This window comes from Apodemus sylvaticus, chromosome 20 (genome assembly GCF_947179515.1).
Source record: "Apodemus sylvaticus chromosome 20, mApoSyl1.1, whole genome shotgun sequence".
NCBI classification, from domain to species: Eukaryota; Metazoa; Chordata; class Mammalia; order Rodentia; family Muridae; genus Apodemus; species Apodemus sylvaticus.
The window spans coordinates 15,670,725-15,697,448 of record NC_067491.1 but is presented as its reverse complement, the minus strand read 5'-3'; the positions used below and the strand labels follow the sequence as shown (position 1 = coordinate 15,697,448).

Below are 26,724 nucleotides of genomic sequence, written 5' to 3'. Positions count from 1 at the left end.
ATGAAACCAGTTCTTTGTAAATGCCAGGCTTAGTACATTTCCCATCAGATCCACACCTTCCTATTTGAGGAGGCTGTTTAAGGTTGCCTAGTCTGATCATTAACTTCATACTTAATGGCCTGGAAATGTGATTTTTACATCATCTGCATCACTAATAAATAGGGGGAAAATCACCGTGTAAGGGAAAATACTAACTTTATAAGTGATTACTCTCGGGGGCTATCAGATTATACAGGCCCAAATAAAATCTAGGTGATAAAAGGAATTGTTGACTAGAATGGCTAAAATTGTTACTGAAAGTTTACAACCTCAGGCATAGAAAACAAGATTTTTGTGAATTTCTAATGAACTTCTGAATAATCTGGTCGGTCTCAGGAACGTATTTTGAGAGCCACTGGATTAGACAAACAGAAGATAGCTGTAAATAAAATCTCAGAAACATCATGAAATAAGAATTTGTCTAGAAACCTCCCTCAACTCAGGGTGCCCCACTTCCACATCCTCACTATGACTTTTCCCTCTCATCTATTGGGCTTTGATGACCCAACCATGTTTCTAAATATTGATTTAATTTATAGAACAAATATATGGGAGAAATGAGAGCAGAACTTCCTTTTTGTTTGTTTGTCTGAGATGCAGACTGAATCATATATATGTGTATATATATATATATATATATATATATATATATATAGTATTACATATGCAAATTATGCCCCACCCCAACCCTCTTCCAAGTTTTTCCACCTAGAGGTTATATAGTGAGGCTGTCTGTCCTGTGTAGGAGCTCAGAGTCAGCAAAGAGCCTGAGGCTATGTGAAAGGGAGGAGGCTGAACTTCATGTCTTATCTGTGTTCTGTGCATGAAATGAGAGCTTGTGGGTTTGAACAACTTTTGTTTCTATATGGAGGAATAGGTGGCTTTGTTTTGGTGGGGAGTTGGGACTGTGGCTTTAAAACAATTCGCTTTTGAGTAGGATTATATATTTTTGTGAGATATTTTGTTTAATTTTTTAGAGTCCTCCAAAGCAACATGAGAGACCATGGAGAATTCCAGAGACCTTTATCAATCAATTGTACTGTTTGTGAATTTGTATAAATGATAACAAAGATCCTCTTAAAACATTCGTATTCTTACAGTAAAATGTTAAACTGATATTTATATAACAGAAGAGGAAATATGAAAAACTTGTCTAGAATAACTCACAACTCTTGATTTTGTGACATTGTCCCCTAGAGAGATTGTAATCCCTTTCTTTGCTGTCACTGGAGCCTCTTGTTTGAGCAAAGCCTGAGGATCCTTATTTCCCTAACACAGACCTCCTCAATCACACTCTCATGTTTGACCAGGAGGTGGCACCATGGCCAACAGCCTATCCACCAAATGCATCGGAGGTCATATGCATAAGATAAAATTTTCATTTAGAAAGCCCTATTCCTCTTATGACTCATTAAAATATAGCAGATATCGGACCAGTAAACATCGTAAGTAACTACATTGAGTGGATGTCTCTTCTGTAAGGCCAGCATCATCGCTTTTACCCCTTGTGCCTCACCCACATTATAAATTCTTTGTAAGTCTTGCTTTGTTACGTGTGTCACAGAACTGGTTCCCAGTAGCCATGGGTAAGAGTCTCCCATCTCTTTAAAGAGCCGCGAGGTTAGAACACAGTAGTTCGGGGTGATTCCCAAGATGCTTCTGAGAGCTGGTGGAGGGCTGGAGTGAGTTTCACAGTCAATGTCTGTGAACTTGCACAAGATGTTGGCTGTGCACAGTGAGAGAGGGTGTCCACCTTGCTGGCACTCTGCTCTTAGTAACTTGAGTTCGGCCGCTCACTGGATCTCACCATCAAAGTGTAGGTCCTCCGCCTCGAGGTTGCAAACCTAGAGAAGTTGTAATGAGTGAGCACTAGGTGAAAGAGAGACTTACAGGGCCCGTGGTAGAACTTTGTGATGAGGAGGATAATGCGGGGCACCTGGCATCAGTGACTTATTTAACAGATGCTTGAGTGCAGGCTCTTCTTTATCCAGAACCTAAACATGAACAAAGCAGAGCCTCCGCCCTGGCAGGTGACAGTTCCGATCAGTCTAACAGGTGATCAAACCTCTCGATATCTTGCTGGATTCCCAGTGCACATTTTAATGGAAGGTGGTTATTCCTGTGTGCTGGCACTGAGTTTAGCATGCATCCAAATCTCCTGAAAAGTGACATGATTCATGACGCTGCATAATGTCCTTGAATGTAACATTCTTCTCCTGGCGGTAGAAAGAGCTAGAATTGAATCAACTGAAACAGGAAACTCCCCGTTCCCTCGAGAGACTCAGAGTGGAATTAGGGAGGGAGGGAGACTACAGCGTTGTTTGGAGCCAGAGAGGAGGTACGCAGTGGCAGAGGGGGAAAGTCACTGCATTCAAGACTCGCAATGCATGCTGGGTTTGAAAAGTTGGAGGTGAACCTGAAAAACCGAGAGTGGAGTCCGGGAGAAGCCAAAGGAAGCAGCAAAGGGGACACGGCTAAACACAGATTTGTGTGTGAGAAGGAGACTGGGGAATACCAGGCTGTGCTCTGGATGGACTCCAAAGGCAAAGTAGCCACAGTCAATTTTATAAGCTTTTAGAACATTCTTCCTGGAGGAGCTAATATCCCTGTAAAGACAGAATGAAGAAAAACTTCTCTAACTATGCGCTAGGCATGAAAGCGAGAAGTTACAGAAAAGACAGTGGTGGCCAGCTGTTGCCTTGAGAAGCTGAATGGCAGTGCATTTATTGACCATTTATGTGCCTAGATTGCCTGTTGCATTAGCTTGTTTGGCCCTCACAGCAACATACAAGCTTAGTGTGACTATATATAAATGAGTGGATGTGTGTGTGTTGGGGGGTACTTACCTTAACTGTTGCACTCAGGAGTCCAAGCCTGGAAGACTGCTAACTTAAGGCCAGCCTAGACTATACAGTCAGTGTGATGGTTTGTGCATGCTTGGTCCAGGGAGTGGCACTATTAGGAGGTGTAACCTTGTTGGGGGAGGTGTGGCCTTGTTGGAGTAGTGTGAGTGTGGGCTTTAAGACCCTCATCCTAGCTGCCTGAAGCCAGTATTCTGCTAGCAACCTTCAGAGGAAGATGTAGAATTTTCAGCTCCTCCTGCACCATGCCTGCCTGGATGCTGCCATGCTCCCACCTTGATGATAATGGACTGAACTTGAAACTGTAAGCTGGCCCCAATTAGATGCTGTCCTTATAAGAGTTGCCTTGGTCACGGTGTCTGTTCACAGCAGTAAAACCCTAAGACAGTCAGTTTCAAGGCAGCCTGAGCTACAGGGTAAAACCTTGTCTCATCCTATAGCCCCCTTCCCACATGCTAAAAGGAAAAGTGACTTAAACACAATAGAAGTTGTTGTTGTCATTGTTGTGTTTTCTCACTCATGTATAAATCCTACATGTGGTTCCTGATCAACAGGCTGTACTTCTTACCCCTTGTCCCAACAATCTCCAAGTCTTTATTTTTATTTTTTTAAGATTTATTTATTATGTGTAAGTACACTGTAGCTGACTTCAGACAGGAGAAGAGGGCATCAAATCTCTTTATGGATGGTTTTGAGCCACCATGTGGTTGTTGGGATTTGAACTCAGGACCTCTCCAAGACTTCCTTTTTTTTTTTTTTTTTTTTAGACAGGGTTTCTCTGTGTAGGCCTGGCTGTCCTGGAACTTACTCTGTAGACCAGGCTGGCCTCAAACTCAGAAATCCACCTGCCTCTGTCTCCCAGAGTGCTGGGATTACAGGCGTGTGCTGCCACCACCGCCCGGCTCCAAGTCTTTAATCGTCTACATCTAGGCATGGAAAAGAAGACCCGCTTTCCCCCTTAAAGCCCCAGCCTGGAAATGGCAAATGTGGTGTTTACAAGCATTCCCTTGACCACAAGAAGATGGAGGAGTGTAAGCTGTTGTCTGTTGCACAAGCACTATCTGTTCGTCTCTTCGTCACACACATGACACAGCAGTGTTTCTCAACCTTCCTAACGCTGCGACCCTTTAACACAGCTCTTCATTCTGTGGTGACCCCCAACCATAACATTATTTTTCTTGGTATTTCATAACTGTAATTTTGCTACTGTTGTGAACCATAATGTAAATATATGATGTTTCCAGTGGTCTTAGACAACCCTCATGAAAGGGTCATTCAACGCCCCAAGGTGCTGCCTTGTAGAATCAAGTATAAGTGTCAATCATGTTCTGCAACAAGCGCAAACAACACCATTTCTTGGGAATGTATTGCCCTGTGCACCAGGTCTGCAGGCTCTTCTTATGGTCTGGGAACAGTACACTGAGAAAGAGAAGATGGAATGATTGGTCAAAGACAGGATGCACACATGGAGCGCTTTATCAGGATAATGAAAGAACAGGAAGCACACAACAGACACGGGACCACAGTACGATGAGATTCCACTAGGACAGCGTTGGCAAGCCTGGTATTTGGGGGAGATCGTGAGAGTTCCTTACTTATACCTTGTATTGGCTTTCAGGAGGACCTACCTCCTTTGTTTATATCTGGTCCTCTCTTCCAGAAAGTCCTCTGGGATCTTTGTTGGGCACTGGAATCTTTGGGCTCTTTCTGGTTCCAACAAACATCTTCTTATTCATAAAAACATGTGCCTTTTTTTCTTTTATTGGGTATTTTCTTTATTCACATTTCTTTTTTAATTTTTATGAGATATTTTCTTTGTTTACATATCAAATTGTTTTTAAAGATTTATTTATTTATTTTATTCATATGAGTACACTGTAGCTTTACTAATGGTGGTGATGCTATCATGTGGTTGCTGGAAATTTGAATTCAGGACCTCTGCTCATTAGCTCGGCCCTGCTCACTCTGGTTAGCGCAAAGATTTATTTATTTATTATGTGTAAGTACAGTGTAGACACCCAAGAAGTCTTCAGACGCCCAAGAAGAGGGCGTTGGATCACATTATGGTGAGTCACCATGTGGTTGCTGGGATTTGAACTCAGAACCTTCGGAAGAGCAGTCAGTGCTTTTAACTGCTGAGCCATCTCTCCAGCCCTACCTTTCAAATTGTTATCCCCTTTCTAGGTATCCCCTTCAGAAGTCCCCTATTGCATCCCCCATCCCCCCTGGCTCTATGAGGGTGCTCCCTACCCACAGACTCCCGCCTTACCGCCCTGGCATTCCCCTACACTGGGGCAATGAACCCCTCCAGGCCTCTCCTGTCATTGATGTCCAACAAGGCCATCCTCTGTCACATATGCAGCTGGAGCCACGGGTCCCTCCATGTGTACTCTTTGGTTGGTGGTTTAGTCCCCGGGAGCACTGGGGGGTCTGGTTGGTTCATATTGTTGTTCCTCCTATGGGACTGCAAACCCCTTCAGCTCCTTCAGTCCTTCCTCCATTGGGGACCCCATCCGATGGTTGGCTGCGAGCATACACCTCTGTATTTGTCAAGTTCTGGCAGAGCCTTTTAGGAGACAGCTGTATCAGGCTCCAGTCAACAAGCACTTTCAAGCATCTACAATTGTGTCCGGGTTTGGTGACTATATATGGAATGGATTCCCAGGTGGGGCAGTCTCTAGGTGAACTCCTTCAGTCTCTGCTCCACATTTTGTCTCCATATTTCCTCCTGTGAGTATTTTGTTTCCCCTTCTAAAAAGCACTGAAGCACCCACATTTTGGTCTTCCTTCTTCTTAGGCTTCATATGGTCTGTGAGTTGTATCTTGGGTATTCCGAGTTTTGGAACTAATATCCACATATCAATGAGTGCATGCTGTGTGTGTTCTTTTGTGCCTGGCTTACCTCACTCAGGATGACATTTCCAAGTTCCATCCATTTGCCTTTGAATTTCATGAAGTCATCATTTTTAATAGCTGAGTAGTACTCCATTGTATAAAAATGCACCACATTTTCTGGGGGCGCACATACACACACACAAACACACACATACACACACACACACACACACACACACACACAAATAAATCTTTGATTAAAAAAAAGGATTCATATTAAAGGCTCTGGCTACTGAGGGCACTCAATAGATCTAGTAAAGAAATGAGTTGAATCAATAACTATTGGGAGGCCACTGCTGGTCTCTGATTTGAGAAAGCAGGTGACTTAGAACCATCACATGTCAGGAAGTATAGAGCACCCTAACGACAGGATCTAAACCCCTCTTTCCCTGTAACGTTAACAGGTGTTGGGCAGAATGATGCCCTGCCTGGACCCAAGGTCCTTGCTTTTGTGCTTTTCTTTTAAGTGACTGTGAAATTTAAAGGGGCAAGAGAAAGCCACCAGCTACACTCCTCCAATCCCCCTACATGAGAAACTTCATTATCCTAAAATCACCAGTAAGGATACCGAGTGCCAGAGGAGTGTTGGGTTTTCATGAGTCTATATAAAGCAAACAGATAACACATCCCAAATCCCCACATGTCTATCCGAGGGCTCTACTTAGCGTGCCTTCATGTGATTCCTTAGGAAGATTCTTTTCTTGGGATTTTTTTTAAGGACATATGCAGGAAGAAGATCTGTCAACCCTGGACAGTATTATCTCCAGGAGTGGTTTGTTGAGGGTTCCTGTAAAGGCAGTTACCACATAAACAAAAACAAAGAGACGATGGCTTTGAGGGATTTCATAAGGAACAATTGTTCCCACACTGCTTTACACTCAGAAGACAGGCTCCAGAGACTAAGAGAAGCTTCTCACTCTTACATGTCCTTGTAAGTCTGAGTCAAGATGAGTACTGCTTAGCCCAATGCTCTTAACCTACGATGACAGCTGTGGACATTTGCATTGATTTGTATTCAACCAGAGCTATAAACTGAAAACTCTACTTGAAGACAAAGAAGAGTGGGAGATAGAGCAGGAGATTGCAGAGTGTGTTGAAGTGCCAGCGAGAGAGGCATAGAGGGTTTGTTAGCTGAGTCCAGATAGGTATTTAACTGTTCTTACTTAGTTGTAGAATTCTGAGTTTCAGCCAGGCACATTCTTACATAACTAAGAACTACATTCCCCAGTGTTGTGTGATGCTATTCCTCGGAAGACTTGAACAACCATGTGCTCACCCTAGATAAGGAACCAATGAGAGACTACCATAAGTTTACCACCAAAGCACAACTTGGTGGGAAAAATGAGTTTATTGTGGTTATATACTAAAGTATGGGTGCTGCGTCTAAGAAGAGAAAAAACTCAAAGACAGCAGTATCACCGAAGCCCACCCCAACATGGGCAACAGCTCATGAATTCTGGAACCTAAAGCACACGGCACAGTTTGAAGGCTTGGCAGCTGTCTTAGTTAGGGGTTTACTGCTGAGAACAGACACCAATAAGGCAATTCTTATAAAGGACAATGTTTAATTGGCACTGGCTTACAGGTTCAGAGGTTCAGTCCATTGTCAACAAGGCAGAAACATGGCAGCATCTAGGCAGGCATGGTGCAGGAGGAGCTGAGAGTTCTACATCTTCATCTGAAGGAAGCCAGGAACAGACTGGGCATCATCGGGCAGCTAGGAGGAAGATCTCTAAGCCCACCCCCACAGTGACACACTTCCTCCAACAAGGCCACACCTTCTAATATAGCCACTCCCCGGATGAGCATATACAAACCATCACAGCAGGTTAGAGAGTGTCTCTACGAGGCAGCTCTGATAATCTGAGCCTCTTCCAGGCAGTTTGCCTGATGGCTGCCTCTTCCAGGTGGTTTGCTTGTCTGATCCTTTCCTAGGCAGCCCAGCTTGTCTGAGAGAGTGTTTCTAAACAGTCCTTAGTGCTCATATTCACCCGCAGGAGCATGGGCCTAGTGAATCTGGCCAGTTTGGGAGACTTCATGGAGCCTTTGTGTTGTTTACCCCACGAGCCTGAGAAGCCTCCCTGTAGCCTCCCAGTGATGGGTTGGGAAGGGATTTTGTCTTTTGTCTTGGTTTTCTTTCTTTCACTTTCTGCTCAAAGAGAAGCCATGATGGATGGGATGGGATGGGATGGGATGGGATGGGATGGGATGGGATGGGATGGGCTTCATCTCCCTCTACAGTGGCTCTCAAGCTTTTTAACACTGCATGATCCCCCTCCCCAACCATAAAGTTATTTTCATTGCTACTTCATAACTGCAATTTTGCTACTGTTACAAATTATACTGTAAACATCTACTATGCAGGCTATATGATATGTGACCCCTGTGAAAATAATTATTTGACCCCCCCAAAGGGGTCATGATGCACAGGTTGAGGGCCACGTTTTTAGAGGATCATATAGCTTTACAAGCTTTCCTCCAAGAAGGAGCTCTTTGTCTTGGAGGAGAACACTACCCAGCACTCTGACCCACCGGCACTATATGAAGCTATGCTTTGGGTAATGAGATCTTGGGATCGGCAGGTTGATCCCCAGTGGATACTCCCTTTCGGTCTTCATCTTCCAGGATATGTCTTCTTCTTGAGCCTGGGTTGAACTTAGTAATTCATTTCCACTGAATACAATAGACAAGAATGAGAGAATGGCACTCTCAACAATGGGTTGTGAAGAGATTTTCTTTCTTCCACTTGATGCTTAGAGAGAAGTCATGATGTGATCAACTCCATGGAGAGATCTATGTTGCAGGAAGATGCTTCTCTTTGACCAGCAGCCAGCAAGGAACAGAAACTTGTCCACAACTCTGTAAAGGAGTTCCAAGCCTGGGAAGGTGAGCCTTTGAATGACGAGAGACTGTGTAAACTCTACTAGCAGCAGTGAGAGAAACCTTGAACTATGAGTATCCAACCAAATTTTATGCGGTTTGCTGACTCATAAGAACCGGTGAGATGATAAATGTTTGTTGTTTTAATCTACTATGTTTTGGTATAATTTGTGATATGACAAAAGGCGACTCACACAAATACAAAAGACTTTCCACAAGGCACCTCTAGAAGGTCTGCTGTTTACTAAAGAAGGCAACATAGCTATGCCCCCATACTCCCTAGAACGTAGCTGTGCTGGGTAGATATTCACCAGACAGCCTGGATTGCGAGGTAAGGATGCTTGTTGATGCGAGTGGGGGGATCTTGGGCACTTATATTCAGTGTGGTAACTTTTCATTCCCTCAGTTCTGTTTTATTGGGTATTTGTTGATCATCTTCTTTTCTTGGTTATGGCTTTTTGGCTCTCAGTACCTAACTTCTACTTTCCTGAAAAAATAACTACAACTTATGTTCTTTATGCTAGTGTATTAAACCAAACTGGGACAGGTAGATGGTGAAGGACCAGAGACTCTGACGGTGATGAGTCTGAATCAGTTGTCAAGGGAGCGGATCGTTGAGAGTGGGACTCTCAGGATGAGCAATGTATGTCGGAATGTTCGTGAGACAGAAGAGAGTCTCCATGATAAAGTGTCTCCATTATAAAGCAGATTCTCCAGCTGCTATTGTCAAAGGTACTCTGTAGAAAACTATCTTAGTAACATTAAAGATACCCCCACCCCAGTTGCCTAGGCAGAGTTTTATGGTAGCCCTTCCTTTGCATACAGTGAAATATTGGTATTTTAACCATAAAGAACAACTTACATTCAGTGTGGGAAGTTTGCATTTCCCTCAGCTCTGTTCTATTGGGTATTTGTTGATCATCTTCTCTGCTCTTGGCTTTAGATTCCACCATCTGACCATCATTATCGTTGGATATTTTTCCTTTAGGTGATGAGAATGCTGAATACTTAGACACACAACGGATGCCAAATTATAATTTCTAATAGAAGAAAAATGTCTTCTGACTATGAATAAACCCTTCAAAATTAGCTTTAATTGTCAGTCCTATCAGGGTTGTGAATCTAATCAAATGCCATGTGAGACTAGCATTGAATCATCTGCACCACAAAAGCACATTCTTCCCAAGCCCTCCTGATAATTCTGTATGCCAAAAGGCAAGGAAACGGGTGAAGGAGAAAAGATCCTCGAGAAGCTACGGGCAAGGATGTGTTGGAAATATAAGATAAGCTACAGCTTTAGCCAAATAAAATGATGTGTAGTGCTTTCTTGATGACAAGAGTGAGCATAGGAGGTGCTCAGGGAGGAGAAAGTCAAACACATTTCCAGCCATGATTACATTGTTATATATGATATTGAAAAACTGTTCAAAACAGTCATTCGCTGTAGGGGAGTACAGAAAATAATCTAGAGATAACACGACTAACACGTTGGCGTACATCTTCCTGGTTTTTATGTGTGTGTTACAATTCTCTTCTTAATTTGTCTCATAAAATTTACATAAAATTTGATATCCTTTCCTCCTCCATTGATGACACACCGCAAGCATGTTCTTGTCTTACCAGATGAACTGTCGAGGCACAATTTAATGTACACATGATACTCTATTAAATGAAAATACTAGTAGTTAATTTTCATCAGCACTGTGTGCCAGACACTACAGACTCAGTACATTATTGTAGCACTGTAGATAAAGCTCAAAACAAGGTCCATATGGTATTCTCTTAGGACTCACTACGGCCTGGGAAGTAAGTAATGGAACTTTCAGATTAGAATGTGTAACTAGAGTTCATAGTCTTAACTACTATGTCATAGATTTTCTCTTATTGCAGGAGTTTATCAAAAGGCATTCTATCACTCTCCTCTTGTTATTTCTTCTTGTTATTGACTTTGTTGGTCAAGATTGCTTGCAGAGGACACAGTTATCCCTGGTGTTTGCAGCGTTAAGGTGTTTTCTTGGTCTTTGGAGTTTCCAGTATGCGTCATCATAACCAATGTAGCTAGCATTATGGTAAACTTCCTGTCTTCTGCTCCTTTGCAGTGCTTGGCAGCTGCTATAGGCAGTACTGCTGTTATCCTGCTTCAGCCCCTGTCCATCTTTATTGCTGGAAACGTGGTAGAGGCCTTGCTTTCCGGATTCAGCTTCTTCGAGGCAATCAGGAGAAGACTCTACTCATCAGAGCCCTGCTTGTTGTCATGGATGCCAACAAGTGATCTGGGACTCATAGCTGTGAGGGACTTGGGGGACCCAATTACTAACTAGAAGTTTGAGCTTTTAGGAATTCCCAGTTTAAAATCCATCTGAGCTTTGCTTTACTATAGAATTGGAATTTAGAATCTGACTTGGTATTAATGTTCTGTATAAGTAATAACTTATTTATCCAATTATTTTAGATGGTATCTCTTCATAGGTTAAATTTTGTGCTTATGATCATCCATATTTGATTATGTTATGTACATGTACACATGCATGTACTCACATACATGTGCACATATGCACATACACACATAAGCATACACAATGAACACATGCACATGCACACATGCATGTACACACTTGCACACACAATAACACACATACATGTGTACACACATGTTCATACATGCACATACATACACATGTACACACACACGCACAAACATACACATGCACATAGTCATGCACATACATGTAGAATATATTTCTGAACATTCTACCATCAGTCCTCTCCACTGATCAGACTTGTGCTGCTCACTGTCTGGCTGTTTTCAATATTATACCTTTGAGAGACATTTTATTAGAAGGTCATAGTGTTTCAAACCACATGGGTGAAAGGAATTCATTACTTCTCATCTCCAAATTCACTCCTTATTGAGTGCTTGGGGAAAACTTGCATCTTTTGAATATTTTCCTTACCATTTCTGTGTGGAGTTTGATTGTTGATGTTTGTTTGTTTGGGGGGGGGTGTGTTTGTTTTTTGGTTTTTTTGAGACAGGGTTTCTCTGTCTTGCTCTGACTCTCCTGGAACTTGCTCTGTAGACCAGACTGGCCTTGAACTCAGAAATCCACCTGACTCTGCCTCCTGAGTGCTCAGATAAAGGCATGAGCCACCACCACCCAGCTCCCTGCCATTTTGTGGGTGGAGATGCGACATAAACATTGTAAAGGTTCTCCAGCATCTCATTTGTGCTACACTGAGCAGACAGCAGCTCAAGAGCACAGGGATTTACCCAGCAGTCTAGAATTCTGATTTCAAGTACTTTCTACTGGTGCCCCACCACAGTGATTGCTCCGAAGTGAACCATACTTATGTTTCAATGGCGTCTGTGATCTACCTTGGAAAAGGTAACAGTGAGCTCTTTCTGCTAGGAGACCTGATCTGTAGATTATTGTGTGTAATTTTTTTGTAAATATTTTAATTATTTTTTATATACTCCATATTTCATTCCCCACCCCACCACCCCTGTCCACCCTCTGACTGTTCCATATCCCATACCTCCTCCATACCCCTTGTCTCCACGTGAACGTCATGACTTCCCATCCCACCTGACCTCTAAATTCCCTGGGGTCTCCAGTCTCTTGAGGGTTAGGTGCATCATCTCTGAATGAACACAGACCCAGCAGTCCTCTACTGTAGGTGTGTTGGGGGCCTCATATCAGCTGGTGTATGCTGCCTGTTTGATGGTCCAGTGTTTGAGAGATCCCAGGGGTCCAGATTATTTGAGTCTGCTGGTCGTCCTACAGGGTCACCCTCAGCTTCTTTCAGCCTTTCCTAATTCAACAGCAGAGGTCAGCTGCTTCTGTCCCTTGGTTGGGTGCAAATATCTGCATCTGACTCTTTCAGCTGCTTGTTGGGTCGTCTGGAATGTGTAACTTTTTCATCCTCTCTTTCTTACTACTCCTTACTGAGTAACAACTTTCTTTCTTTTCTAATCTGTTTATGGTTAATAAGTCTTGACATTAAAAGGTTCTTGTTGAAGTTACTATTTTGCCTTCTGATTGAACCCTGGCCTGGACGACACAATGTTTTCAAAAATTTCATAAAAGCTTCTATTTACCTTTCCAAATAAATTTTAGAATTTGTAAATGCCAAGAGAAAATATTTTTTTAGGTTTTTTTCTTAGAATCACATTAATCATACACATTTCATTACAACCTTTGTAATTTCATTAGAACCTTTGTGTTCTTTGAGAGAAAAAAAATGATCATTTTTCTTCATATAGGCACTGCCGATATCTTGTCAATGCTTAGCTGGTTCTCTGACCACTGTTATGAATGATACTTCCTTCCGTAGCACTTTCTGATTCAAAAGAAAAGGATGCTATATCCATTTAGGTACAGAGAACTGGCCTTTTAATGAACTTTACAGAACCTGGGTAAATCCAAATGTTAAAGAAACCATTTCTGTCCCAATATTGAGATGCAGGAGCCAGCCACTGGGTGCAAGACATAAATTCTTGTCTTTGTTCTAGTGACTATGACTGCATAGCAAATGATGACAATGACATCGGGGGTCATAACTCATCTCATTTATGGGTCAGACCTTTGGGAAAGACACAGCATTGCTCCACTTCCTGGGGTTTGGGTTCAACTGAAAGGCTCAAAGTTCACAGCCTGGGGTCATCCAAAAAAGCCCATAATTCACGTTTGGAAGTGCATATTTGGCTCTGGCTGGCACTCTCTCTTTTTGCCTGTATTTTCCTCTACAGCTAGTCTCTTGGTGTTGGTTGGTTTAAGTTTCCTCAAGGGTTACTGATTTTCTAATGAAATTCTATGCCCAGCAAAGCCAGATGAAACTATTCGATTTATAATTAGCTTTGAAAGTCAAATAAAATCACCTCTTCTGTATTTTAGTGATTTAAGAGTTCAAGAGTATACCTTTCTTCAAGAAGGGAGGGAATACACTATGTATTTTTGGGGTGTGTCAAGGCTCTTGATGAACACATGCGATTAAAAAAATTGCTCTCTTATGGGACGCAATTAAAGCAGTGCTAAGAGAAAGTTCATAGTAGTAAGCACCTTCACAGAGAAATTGGAGGGATCTCATACTAGTAACTTAACAGCAACCTGAAAGCTCTGGAACGAAAATAAGCAAACACACTAAGAAGGAGTAATCAAAAACCAATCAAAGGCAGAGGTGAAATCAACCAATTAGAAACAAAGAGAACAATACAAACAATCAACAAAACCAAGAGCTGGTTCTATGAGAAAATCAGCAAGATAGACAAACCCATAGTCAAACTAATTAAAAGGCAAAGAGACGGTATCTAAATAAACAACATCAGAAATGGAAAGGAAGACATAGCAACAGATACTGAGGAAATCCAAAGAATCATTAGTTCTTACTTCAAAAGTCTGTTCTCCACAAAATTGGAAAATCTAAATGATTTTCTAGATAGATACCACTAACCAAAGCTAAATCAGATCAGGTAAATAAACAGTCCAATAACCACTAAGGATATAGAAGCAGTCCATATTGTCTCCCAACCAAAAAAAGCAGAGAGCCAGATGGTTTTAGTGCAGAATTTTACCAGACTTTCAAAGAAGAATGAATACCAATACTCCTCAAATTATTGCAGAAAATATAGAAGGAACACTGTCAAACTCATTCTATGAGGCCACAGTCACCCCGCTACCTAAGCCACACAAATTCTCAACAAAAAAAAAAGAGAATTTCAGACTAATTCCCCTTATGATCAGTGATGCAAAAATACTTAATAAAATACTCACAAACAAAATCCAATAATTCATCAAAAACATCATCCACCATGATCAGCTAAGCTTTATGCCAGGGATGCAGGGATGGCTCCATATAAAAATCCATCAATGTAATCCACCATATAAACAAACTGAAAGAAAAAGAACCACATGATCATCTCTTTAGATACTGAAAAAGCCTTTGACAAAATCCAAGACCCCTTTATGTTAAAAGTCTAAGAGAGATCATGGATACAAGGTACATACATAAACACAATAAAACGCAATTTGAAGCAAACCAGTAGCCAACAACAAACTAAGCGGAGAGAAACTTGAAGCAATCCCTCTAAAATCAGGTACAAGACAAGGCTGCCAACTCTTCCCCTATCTATTCAACACAGCACTCAAAGTTCTAGCCACAGCAATTAGACAACAAAAGGAGAGCAAAGGGATATAAATTGGAAAGGGGGAAGTCAAGGTGTCAGTATTCACAGATGACATGATACTATAACTAAGTGACCCAAAAATTCTACCAGGAAACTCCTACAGCTGAGAAAACACCTTTAGCACTGTGGCCAGACACAGAATTACCTCAAAAACAACAATAGCCCTCCTTTATAGTATTGATAAATGGGACAATAAAGATATTAGGGAAACAACACCCTTTAAACTAGCCACAAATAATATAAAATATCTTGGTGTAATGCTAACCAAGCAAGTGAAAGTTCTGTATGACAAGAACCTCAAATAACTGAGAAAAGAAATTGAGGAATTGATATTAGAAGATGGAAAGATCTTCTATACTCATGAATCAGTAGGATTCATATAGTGAAAATGGCCATCTAATCAGAAGCAATCTATCACCAAAGAAAGGACAGGAACTTAAACAGGGCAGGAACCTGGAGGCAGGAGCTGATGCAGAGGTTGTGGAGGGGTGCTGCTTACTGATTTGTTCCCCATGTCTTGCTCACCCTGCTTTCTTATACAACCAAGGAGGACTACCATCCCAGGAATGGCACCACCCACAGTGGGCTGGGCCCTCCCCCTTTGATTGCTAATTAAGAAAATGCCTTACTGCTGGTGGAGGCATTTCCTCAACTGAGGCCCCTTCCTCTCTGATGACTCTAACTTGTGTTAAATTGATACAAAGCCAGCCAGTCCAATGAGGATGATAAAGTATATATTAGGGTTTGTGTCGCTGTAATTAAATACCATGACTAAATGCAACATGTGGAGGGAAGGGTTTGTTTCAACTTGCATGTCTCTATCACAATCCATCATGGAGGAGAGTCAAGGTACAAACTCAAGGCAGGAACACAGAGGCAGGAACTGAAGCAGAAGCTATGGAGAACACTTACTGGTTTGCACACCCTGCTTTCATATACAATTCAGGACCACCTGCCCAGGAGTGGTCCAGTCCAGCTCTGAGTTCTGCTCATCCTTTTTATCATTAGAGCCATTAATAAAAAATGGCCCACAGTCTGGTGGTGGTGGTGTCGGTGGTGCACATCTTTAATCCCAACACTTGGGAGGCAGAGGCAGGCAGATTTCTGAGTTCGAAGCTAGCCTGGTCTACAGAGTGAGTTCCAGGACAGCCAGGGCTACACAGAGAAACCCTGTCTTGAAAAACCACACACACACACACACACACACACACACACACACACACGAGCCCACAGTTCTACCCACATGCTCAAATTGGTGGGAGCATTTTCTCAATTGAGTTTCCCTCTTCCTGAATGACTGGAGCTGGAAACAGGTTGGCATCCCAGCTCACTAGCACAAAGGTCTTTGTCTTTTGACTACTTTAAAAGGGAAAGCGCCATTGAGCAGTTACTGAAATTGGTAGTTGGTTCATGTTGTGATTTTAAACACGAGATGTCCTGGCCACATTTGCTAAGATGTTATTTTTGTCTTAAATCAAATCAAAGTTTTTAGCATTTGTGGAGATTTTCATTCTGTAACCTTTCAATGTGGATGTTTTGTTTTAGTAGATTTCTCAACATTAAATTACATTTGCAGTAAGCTTGAGTTGGTCTTGATGCATTTTCTAGTATTGAATTCAGATAACCCTTTGCATACAGATCTTGCAGCACCCCATGTGTTTTAACATGAAGTGTTCTCATTATTTTTGGTAATGTTATTTTCTTTTCCCAAAATTATTTGAGAGGTTCTAAAGTTATTAGTTATTCCCAAGCAGTGAAGATCCACTTTAAATTCTGCTACAATTTAGGTGTCAAGAGCATGCATTTAAAAAAAACGCAAGAAAGAAAAACTAGTTGTTTCAGAAGGTATTAGCTGTGGTGGACAGGCTGAACTGCATTAGGAAGTTCACTCCAAGAGCTTAATGATTTTACATTTTACATAACCACACATGTTCATTTTTGCTCTCACTAATAAGTATTTAATGTAGTTTGGTAGAAAGTCTTCCCAGGATTCAGGTTAATGCAGTGGTTCTCAACCTGTGGGCCAAACAATCCTTTCACAAGGATTGCATATCAGATAATTCCATTATTATTCATAACAGTAGCAAAATTACAGTTATGAATCAGCAATAAAAATGGTTTGTTGTTGGGGATCACCACAGCGTAAGGAACTATATTAAAGAGTCAGTGTTAAGAAGGATGAGAACCACTGGATTAATGGAGTGTTGACACTTGCTTGATCCTGTTATCTCGGCTAGCACTGGGAGTATTCTGTAACAAGCACGAGCATGAATAGAGAATTCATTCTTCCTTTGAAAGCTGTGACCAAAGTAAAACACGCTGCTTCTATTCACAGCCTATCCACTGGAGACAGTCACGTGGCTATGCCTAACTACAAGGCTATGTGGCCCAGCAAAGGAAACCCACAGGATAGTAGAGATCTGCAAAACTACTACAAACCTGATTAAGACTAGTCTGAGTCTAGATACTCTAATGAGCTTAAGTTTTAAATGGTAACATGAATATTTTACCAATGTTTTACGAAAACTGAGGAAAGCAAAGACCTCTAAGAAAATCAATGACACTATGGAGAAATTTGTTTAGTTGAAACTTTTTAATTAAAAAATTAAAGTATGAAGCTGAGAGAATGCAGTGTAACACCATGAACTATCGTTTTCTGTAAACATAATACAAAGAATGGATAAAATACACACAAAAGTCACATATTAAAAACTAGAAGCAGTCAGTTAAGGATGGTGACCCATGAAAACCTGCCACTGCTGTGGTTACAGTGACCCACTTGTCATTCTCTGGAGAGAATGCAGTTCAAGGGAAACCATCTCAAGAAATAGGCTGGGCTAACACTGGCAAGGATTTGGGAGAATCAAGACATCCAGTGTTCCGAAAACAGAGTCCCTGGGAGGAGAGACCAGCCCAGACACTGAACTGGCCATGTCTACAGTGATTTCCCCAGACATCCCACAGAATACAGACCAGCACACGTTCACTGCCTGAGGCTGAAGGAAGAACCTTTCAGAAGAACTGGAAGTAGCAGTGCCCATGACTGGGATGCTGGCATCTGACTAAGCAGAATGGGGAACTTTCTGTAAGCCACAGAGAGCAAGCACTCAGAAGGGCTTGTTTCCACGAGGAATAGCTAGCCTCAGACTGACGGAGATTATACTGCTGCCTAATACATCTAAAAAGAATGAGACTCAAATAGGTAAAAGTTCTCCCAAACATCTTAGCTGCATCCTATAAAGAGGCTCAAGATTGTTATAAGTATATAAAATATGTAGCTTCCGGTAAAATAGGATTTGCAATGCCTAGCATGCAAAAAGCAATTGCCAGACATGAAAATGGGGTAATGGAAGGACAAGGGGGGAGGGAGGAGGAAGAGGAGGAGGAAGAGGAGGAGGAGACCGCCACCAACACCGCCAGGATTGACTGCAGCACTGCATTGGAAAACTATGGATCTGAGTTAGACTGGGACTCTGCCTTCAAAATGATGGCAGGAAAGAAAGCGGCAAGCATAGCAGGCAAGCATCACTGTCTGCTATCAAAGCTCTGACCAATACACATCCCAAGCATCTGGACCAAAGACCATGTATGGGCAGGGATTCAACTATACAATAGATATTTGCAAAACTATATCACAGTACGAACACATGGTTACAAGTAAGTGTGCTATTATATTCTGAACGTTTTCTCCCTCATTTCTGTACCAAAGTAAGGATACTTGGTCCTTCACATACAATGATTGGTTCTAAAGATTGTCTAGGGCAAGATCAACCAAATTCAGATGAGGCACCTTGATAGAACCATCAAAATTGGAAGATTCACCCTTTTCTCTGCTTTCCAAAATCATCCTAAAAATGGTATAAGAATGACTGCTTCTTTGATTTTGGTTATTCCATAATGTCTGTTCTTTTCTAGTGTTGCGAGCCAGTTCAAAGCCATTTCTGCTGTATAAACCACTTCTTCTGTGAGACCAGCAACATAAACATTCTTGTGGATGTCTTCCCCAATTATCAAAGGTTTCATTTTTTGAGCATTACAGAGTAAGTCTGTAATGGTTTCATTGTAGATCTCCATGTAAGAAACCATGGTCTCCATGTAGAAGCCATTATAGACTGTAATGGTTTCATAAGAAACCATGGTCTCCATGTAGAAACCATTATAGACTGTATTCATATGCTTAGTTTAAGATCCGCTATTTCTCTTTATCTTTAAGAGAGCATCATTTGACGCATTAACATAAGGAGTATTCATATGCTTAGCCATGCTAGCAAACTGGAGGGTGGTCAGAGTTTCATCAAATGATACTGGAGTAATTGTGCAGATGATACGTGTCTTCGCATTTCCTCCCAAGGGATTTTGAAGAATTCGTGTCAATTTGCAATCTCGGTAATTTATGAAACCACCAACCTGTCACCAACCTGTCCGTCACTGAGTTTCTTTTATGGTTTCATTATGGGTTTCTCACCATATGAGTCGTTCTCATACCATTTTTAGGATGATTTTGGAAATCAGAGAAAAGGGTGAATCTTACAATTGTGATGGCTCTTATCAAGGTGTCTCATCTGAATTTGGTGGATCTTGCAGTCCGTGAAAGAGCTGCTCAAACAGGAGCTGAAGGTGTTCAACTGAAGGAGGCTGTTCTAGAAATTTTGGGACAAGTGATTAAGAAACTCAGTGATGGACACGTTGGTGACAGACAGGTTGGTGGGTTCATAAGTTACCGAGACAGCAAATTGACACAAATTCTTCAAAATCCCTTGGGAGGAAATTCAAAGACACGCATCATCTGCACAATTACTACAGTATCATTTGAAGAAACTCTGACCACCCTCCAGTTTGCTAGCATGGCTAAGCATATGAATACTCCTTATGTTAATGATGCGTCAAATGATGATGTTCTCTTGAAAAGATAAAGAGAAATAGCGGATCTTAAAAAAACAGTTGGAGGAGGTAAATACAAAGACTCGGGCACAGGAAATGGCAAAGAATCAACTGTCCCAGCTTCTGGATGAAAAAGACTTGCTTCAGAAAGTTCAGGATGAGAAAATTCAGAACCTGAAGTGGATGCTGGTGATGTCATCTTCTCTTGCAATGCAACAGGAGCTAGAGATTAAAAAGAAATGAAGAGTTACTTGGTGCTACGGCAAAATGAAGGATTCAAATTATGAAAAGGAATTTAAAATCCCAACAAACATACAAGAAAATGTAAAACTTCTGTGACTTTTTGAGAGAGAATTCTATCATGTAGTCGGGAGAGAGTGCACTCTTGGGAGTCTGCAGTGTTTGGTAGCACTCTGGAGCCATTGCCTGAGGAGGAATGGAGCTCAGCCTCCATGCTCCTAAGCGAGGAAACCATAAATGTGAGTTGAACTCAATGCCAATATAATGATCTCGTGTAGACTATGAACAGCTGAGAAAATGAAGACTTGAAAGTGAAATTAAAAGGAAAAAAATGAGTTAGAGGAATTTGAGTTTCCAGAACAGAAAGAAGAAAAAGATCAAGAGATGCAACTAATGCATGAAGTTTCCAACTTAAAGAATTTAATTAAACATGCAGAAGAATATAATCAAGGTCTAGAGAATGAACTAAGTTCAAAAGTAGAGCTTCTTAAAGAAAAAAAGAGGAGCAGATTAAGAACCTGCAGGGATACATAGATGCCCAGAAGTCAGAAAAGATGAAGATAGATGTGTCCTACTCACCGGACACCACTGAAGACCAGAAAACAGGCAATGCGCACTGTCTGATTTGGACACAGTAGCCCTTGATGCCAAGAGAGGCATCCTTCCTTAGAAGTGAAAATCTGCAGCTGAAGGAGAAAATTAATGAACTTTTAGATTCTTGTAAGCAAATAGAAAATGACATTCAGGTGTATCAATGCCAACTGGAAGCAAAAAAAAAAAACCTGCAACTGATCTGGATAAGGAATTACGGTCGGCTTTTCAAGAAATGTCAAAACTCGGCCTCCTGGTAGACGGCAAAGGTTTATAGTCTAATTTGGAATTGGGAAAAAAAATTACTGACCTGCAAACAGAACTAAATAAAGAAACTTTGCAAAAAGAAGTTAACTTGCTGTTGGAGTTGAAATCTTTATGTCCGAGGTGGAGATGCTGAGGAAAGTTGCATGAGAAATCTGAAGAACTCTGAAGAACTCTAGGAACAGAAAGAGAAAAACTTTTCTGAAATAGCTCAGAAAGTAGAATTCAAGGTTTGCTTGAGGAGATTGGAAACACTAAAGATGACCTTGGGGCTTCCAGGCTGAGTCAGAGGGGCAGTGAGGAGGTGTGGCCGGCCCTGAGAAGCCTGGGCATGGAGCTGGAGCTCAGGCATGAGGGGGCCCTGGAGGAGAGCAAGAGGAAGAAGCAAGAGGAAGAAGCAGGAGATGGCAACGCTCTCCAAAGAAGCAGAGCGCCTGGCTCTGGATTCATGAGGGCCGAGCTTTCTCACAAGACTCAGGAGCTTGAGCGGAAAACAGTTGAGGCTCCAGAAAGGCTGAATAAAATGGAGGAGCTGAGAGACGAGGTAGAAAGCAGAGACTCTAGCCTGCAGTCTGTAGAGAAGGAGAAAGCTCTGCTCAGGGAGCAGCTGCAGCAAACCTTGGAGGAAGAGAGCCTTAACCCAAGAAGAGAAAGACCTAAAGCTAAACTCCAGGAGAGCCTGCAGACTGAGAGGGACCAACTCAACAGTGACATCCAGGACATGGTGAACATGAATATAGATACTCAAGAACAGTTACTGAATGCTCTCCAGTCTTTGAAACACCAGGAAACAATTAACATGCTGAAATGAAAACTTCTGAGGAAATGCCCAGTAATTTGCATACAAAAGAAGGGGGAGGAGCTGGAGATGAAGCTCAGCTGGAAGGCATAGATGAACAGAATCTGCTGGCTGAAAAGTGCCCACACATTGGTCCTTGGTGGTAAGGACAATGGAGAAACTGAGGAACAGGAAAATAGACTCTCTAATGCAGGAGAGTAGTGGACTCCAACAGACACTGGAAACTATTAGAGCAGAAAAGGAACAACTGAAGATGGACCTAAAGGAAAATATTGAAATGAGTATTGAAAACCAGGAAGAGTTAAGAATTCTTAGAGATGAACTTAAAAGGCAACAAGAGATAGCTGCACAGGAAAAAGATCGTGCCACGGAGAAGAGAGAAGAGCTCTCCAGGGCGCAGGAGAGACTGGCACAAGTAGAAATAGAAGCTAAAGGACAAGGACCAGAAACTCCCAAGAGACACAGCAGCAACTTCTTAGTACACAAGAAGCTATGAATAAGATACGGGCAGAGGGGACCGAAGTGGAGAGCTTAGAGAATGAATTCAGGTGCCAAGGATTGGCATTGGAGCGTGTGGAAACAGACTGGAGTTAGCTCAGAAACTTCATGAAAATTATGAGCAGATGAAATCTATACTCAAATAAACGATCTGAAAGAATTACTGGAGTCATTTGAAATAGAGAAAAAGCAACTTAAAGAATATGCAAAAGAAATCGAAGCTGCTGACCTACAAACAAGAACTAAACATTGCTCACATGAATCTGAAAGAACCAAGAAACCAAAGACAGACACACGTGGACAAACTGATGCACCAAAGACAATACATAGAGAGGGAACAACACTTGTAACCAGGACTAAAAATACCTCCAGTAGGGTCCATAGAGGAAACAGGACGTCTCCAGGTTTCCCCTTGTCCCTAGGAGAGTTTTGAAATCCATTTTCCTTCTCTTCTCTTTCTCTCTCATCTTTCTAACATCGTCTTTGGTTGGTTGTTTTTTACTCTTTTTATTTTATTCCCTATTCCTCTTCCTGTTGCAGTTCTAGGCTGCGGACAATTTGCCTAATAAAATTCACCATCCCAATTTGCTGTCACACCCTAGCTGCTTTAACCTTAATTCCAGTACCCTCTTGCTTAAGCAAGTCTACCAATTGATCTACTTACTAATTGTAAGGTGGAACCTGCCGTCTCCATCGTGCCATCCTGACATACTTGGCCTGATGCAGGCCTTACTCTTACTTTGTTTCTTGCACCATATATTCCCCAACACGTTCGTCTTCCTTGCCAGCTGGCTTTGCTTTGAACGATGCAGTCAGGAGCGTCAGGATCTCCTCTCTTTCCCAGTCTTGGTGGAACTTCAATTTGACAGCACCCGCCACAGTACCGAGTATTGGGCGTAGGCCTGTGGTATTAACAGAAGACACAGACATGGGTCATTCTGTAAGGAGAATGTCCAATAACTTATAAGCCAATAGTCAAGACATGTAAAACATACTTATACCTTTAAAACCAATCAAACAAAAGTGAAGTGACTACACAAATCTTATAAGTTTAAACCAAATAATTTTTTTTCTAGCTTTAGTTTCAAGAGAAAAAGCACTTTGGACCCAATAATCACAATTGCAGAGATTTCTCTAGGAGGAATAACCATCAGCCTACTTGCCCTAGAACTTGAGAAGCTGCTGGCCCCTTTAAAAGCAGCTTTTCTCCAGCTGTGCTTGACTCCTAGCTAAATGCAGGGCAGCTTAAATCAGCCTCTGCTGTGTAAACTGAGACTGGATAAAGAGATGCACCTCCAGCAGAAAAATTTTTTACCATTTTTTCTTTTCAACATGAAATACAGAACAATCATTCAGAGGGGAGTGCTCTCAGCCAACAATTGGACAAGGTTCCCAATGGAGGAGCTAGAGGAAAAAACCCAAGAAGCTGAAGGAGCTTGCATCACCATAGGGGGAACAACAATACAAACCAACCAGTATCCCCAGAGCTCCCAGGAACCAAACTACTGTCTTAGTCAGGGTTTCCATTCTTGCACAAACATCATCAAGAAGCAAGTTGGAGGAAAAGGGATATTCAACTTACACTTCCACATTGCCGTTCATCATGAAAGGAAGTTGGGACTGGAACTCAAGCAGGTCAGGAAGCAGGCGCTGATGCAGAGACCATGGAGAGATGTTCCTTCCTGGCTTGCTTCCCCTGGCTTGCTCAGCCTGCACTCTTATAGAACCCAAGACCCAGAGATGATACCACCCACAAGGGGCCCTTCCCACTTGATCACTAATTGAGAAAATGTCTGACAGCCGGATCTCAAGGAGGCACTTCCCCAACTGAAGCCACTTTCTCTGATAACTTCAGCCTGGGTCAAGTTGACGCACAAAACCAGCCAGTAAAACTACCAACTAAAGAGTACACATGGAGGGACCCATGGCTCCAGATGCATATGCAGCAGAGGATGGCCTTGTTAGACATCAAAGGAAGGAGAGGCCCTTGGTCCGAGATGGCTTGATGGCCCAGCATAGGGGAACACCGGGACAGGGAAGCCGGAGTGGGTTGGTTGGTGAGCAGGGGGAAGGGGTGATGGAATAGGGTTATTTTTTCAGAGGGGGAAACCAGGAAAGGGGATAACATTTGAAATGTAGACAAAGAAAATAGAAAAAACATATTAACAGTTCTATGGTAGGCACACATTACACAGAACTTTGTATACATCACTGATCATTTTCTTAAGGCAAATTGTATGACAAACTGGAGACATAGAGAAGGTACACTCCTGGGGATCCCCTTGGGAAAGCATGAAACACTTTGTGAAAAGCATGTCTCTCACATCTGTAGCACACGATTTTGCCTCTTGTATACAGACTGGGGTTATAAAACGCTAGATAAACATGAATATAAGGCTTGCCCATGCAGAGATGTGGTAGTAGGTAAGACAGATGTATACTGTTTGCAAGAACACCGGGGATAATATTGCTGCCTGTCTATTGTTGGGAACTGGGGAGCTTAGCTCAACACCCCCAGCTGAGCTGTTTCCACAGGTTTCTTGAGAACAAAACACCCCTTGGCTTAGCTTGATTCCTGCCTTCCCGCCCGGTGTGGTCCGGACTACCCAGATGCCTGACCTATGACTATAATTGTTTTGTTCTGTTCTTTTCCCTGGCCTCTAGTGGATATATTGCTGGTCTCTCAGTAAAGCTTACAGAATGACCCGTGTCTGTGTTTTTTATTAATCCCCCAGGCCTATGCCCGATACTTGGTACCTTGGCAGCACGGGCGTGGTCAAATGGAGGTTCCACTGAGATCAGGAAAGAGAGGAGCACCTGACAGGATCGTTCCAAAAAAGGCCGGCCTACAAGGAAGAGGAACGTATTGGGAAATTGTGACCACCGTTTCACCAGGAAAAAGTGAAGCCTGAAATTTGGAAATGGAGAGAACAACTGAAGGATGTTGTCTTGGGCGGAGATCCATCAGAATGAAAAAAGTTATGTATCCTGCATGGTAAGCAACATACAGCATTAAGGCTGTTGTTGCAGGGGTGTAAAAAGCGTACCGGCTAGACTGAATCAGTGTAGGCCTGACGCTGAGATCAGATAGCAAATTGGGATGGTGAATTTTACTAGGCAAATTGTCAGCAGTCTAAAACTGCATCAGGCAAGAGGAATGGGGCATAAAATAAAATAAAATAAGTAAAAGACAAACCGATTTTAGAAACATGAGAATGAGAAAGAGAAAAGAAAAATGGATTTCAAACTTTCCTAGGGACAAGGGGAAACCTGGAGACGTCCTGTTTCCTCTATGGACCCCAATGGAGATATTCTTAGTACTGGTTACAAATGCTCTTTCCTCTCTGTGTATTGTCTTTGTTGCACCAATTTGTCTACATGTGTCTGTCCTTGTTTCATTGTTTGAATGATTGTTCTATGTTTCCTTGAATACTAAACCATGTGTTTTAGTCCCATTCTTCTCTGAAAAGTCTCTAATGAACAGGAAGAAGACAAGAAGAAATTGAATTGTTCTAGCAGATTGTGTGTATTGACAAAACTACTGAGTACGAAGATTCTGCTGTGGTTGAAGAATTCCTGGGATTGTGCCTATGCCTCCAAATAATGAAGGGAGATTCCCTGTCACCTGTATCAGCATCAGAGAGACTTTGGCATTATCGCCACCCCTGATTTAAAAAGGTCTGGGTCTATGGCACTGGGGCTTTTGGCTTGTGGAGCTGCCCCATTGGGATTAGTTCTTCTAAAATGTATGTGCAAACAACAGTCCAGAGCAGTAACTGAACAAGTGCTTATGACACAGGATAATACATCTGCTCAAATTTGCCTCAGCCTGTATCAAGAATAGTTAGTCTATGACGGGTATCTCCTTTCCAGTCCACACCAGCCTAAGACAGGGGCTCTGGGACTGGCAGAGATTTACAGAGATTGGTAATGGGAGTTGGATGGAAGGTGTCCTAAGACAGATGCTATTCCTTTTTAAAAATAAAAAAGGAGGCTGTTGGGAACCAGCGAGCTTAGCTCAACACCCCCCAGCTGAGCTTTTTGCACAGGTTTCTTGAGAGCAAAACATCCCGCAGCTTAGCTTGATTCCTGCTTTTCTGCCTGGTGTGGTAGGGACCTCCCAGGTGCCTGACCTATGACTATAATTGTTTTTTCCTGTTCCCTTCCCTGGCCTCTAGAGAATATATTGCTGGTCTCTCAGTAAAGCTTTGGCATTCTCCTTACAAAATGACCCGTGTCTGTGTTTATTAATCCCCCAGGCCTACGCCTGATACTTGGTACCGTGGCAGCGCAGGTGCTGTCAGTCCATCTCAGGACGGCAACAATCTCATTGTTTGCACGCTTCTCAGGACTCTCTTGAGTTCAACAACAACTGAACATGAAGTATTTCTGAGATTCTGTAAACGTGTAACCTCCTTGCATTCACATTACTCTGTATTTCCCTTAGCTTCAGAGTGGCTGGGCCACGTTCACAATGATGGATTTTCCAGTGTCACTTCCTTACCAGATGATTTTGGACAGCAGTTCTGTTATTCAGTGGTGCCTCAGTTCTCAAACATCACATGTACCTGTCTGGGAAGGAGGAGAGTATACTG

General features: G+C 42.2%; 1 pseudogene; it reads left to right on the top strand.

The window, feature by feature from the left end:
- The first annotated feature begins 19,324 nt into the window (after positions 1–19,324).
- LOC127671308 (centromere-associated protein E-like) lies at positions 19,325–22,479 on the top strand (annotated as a pseudogene).
- Positions 22,480–26,724: the final 4,245 nt, after the last annotated feature.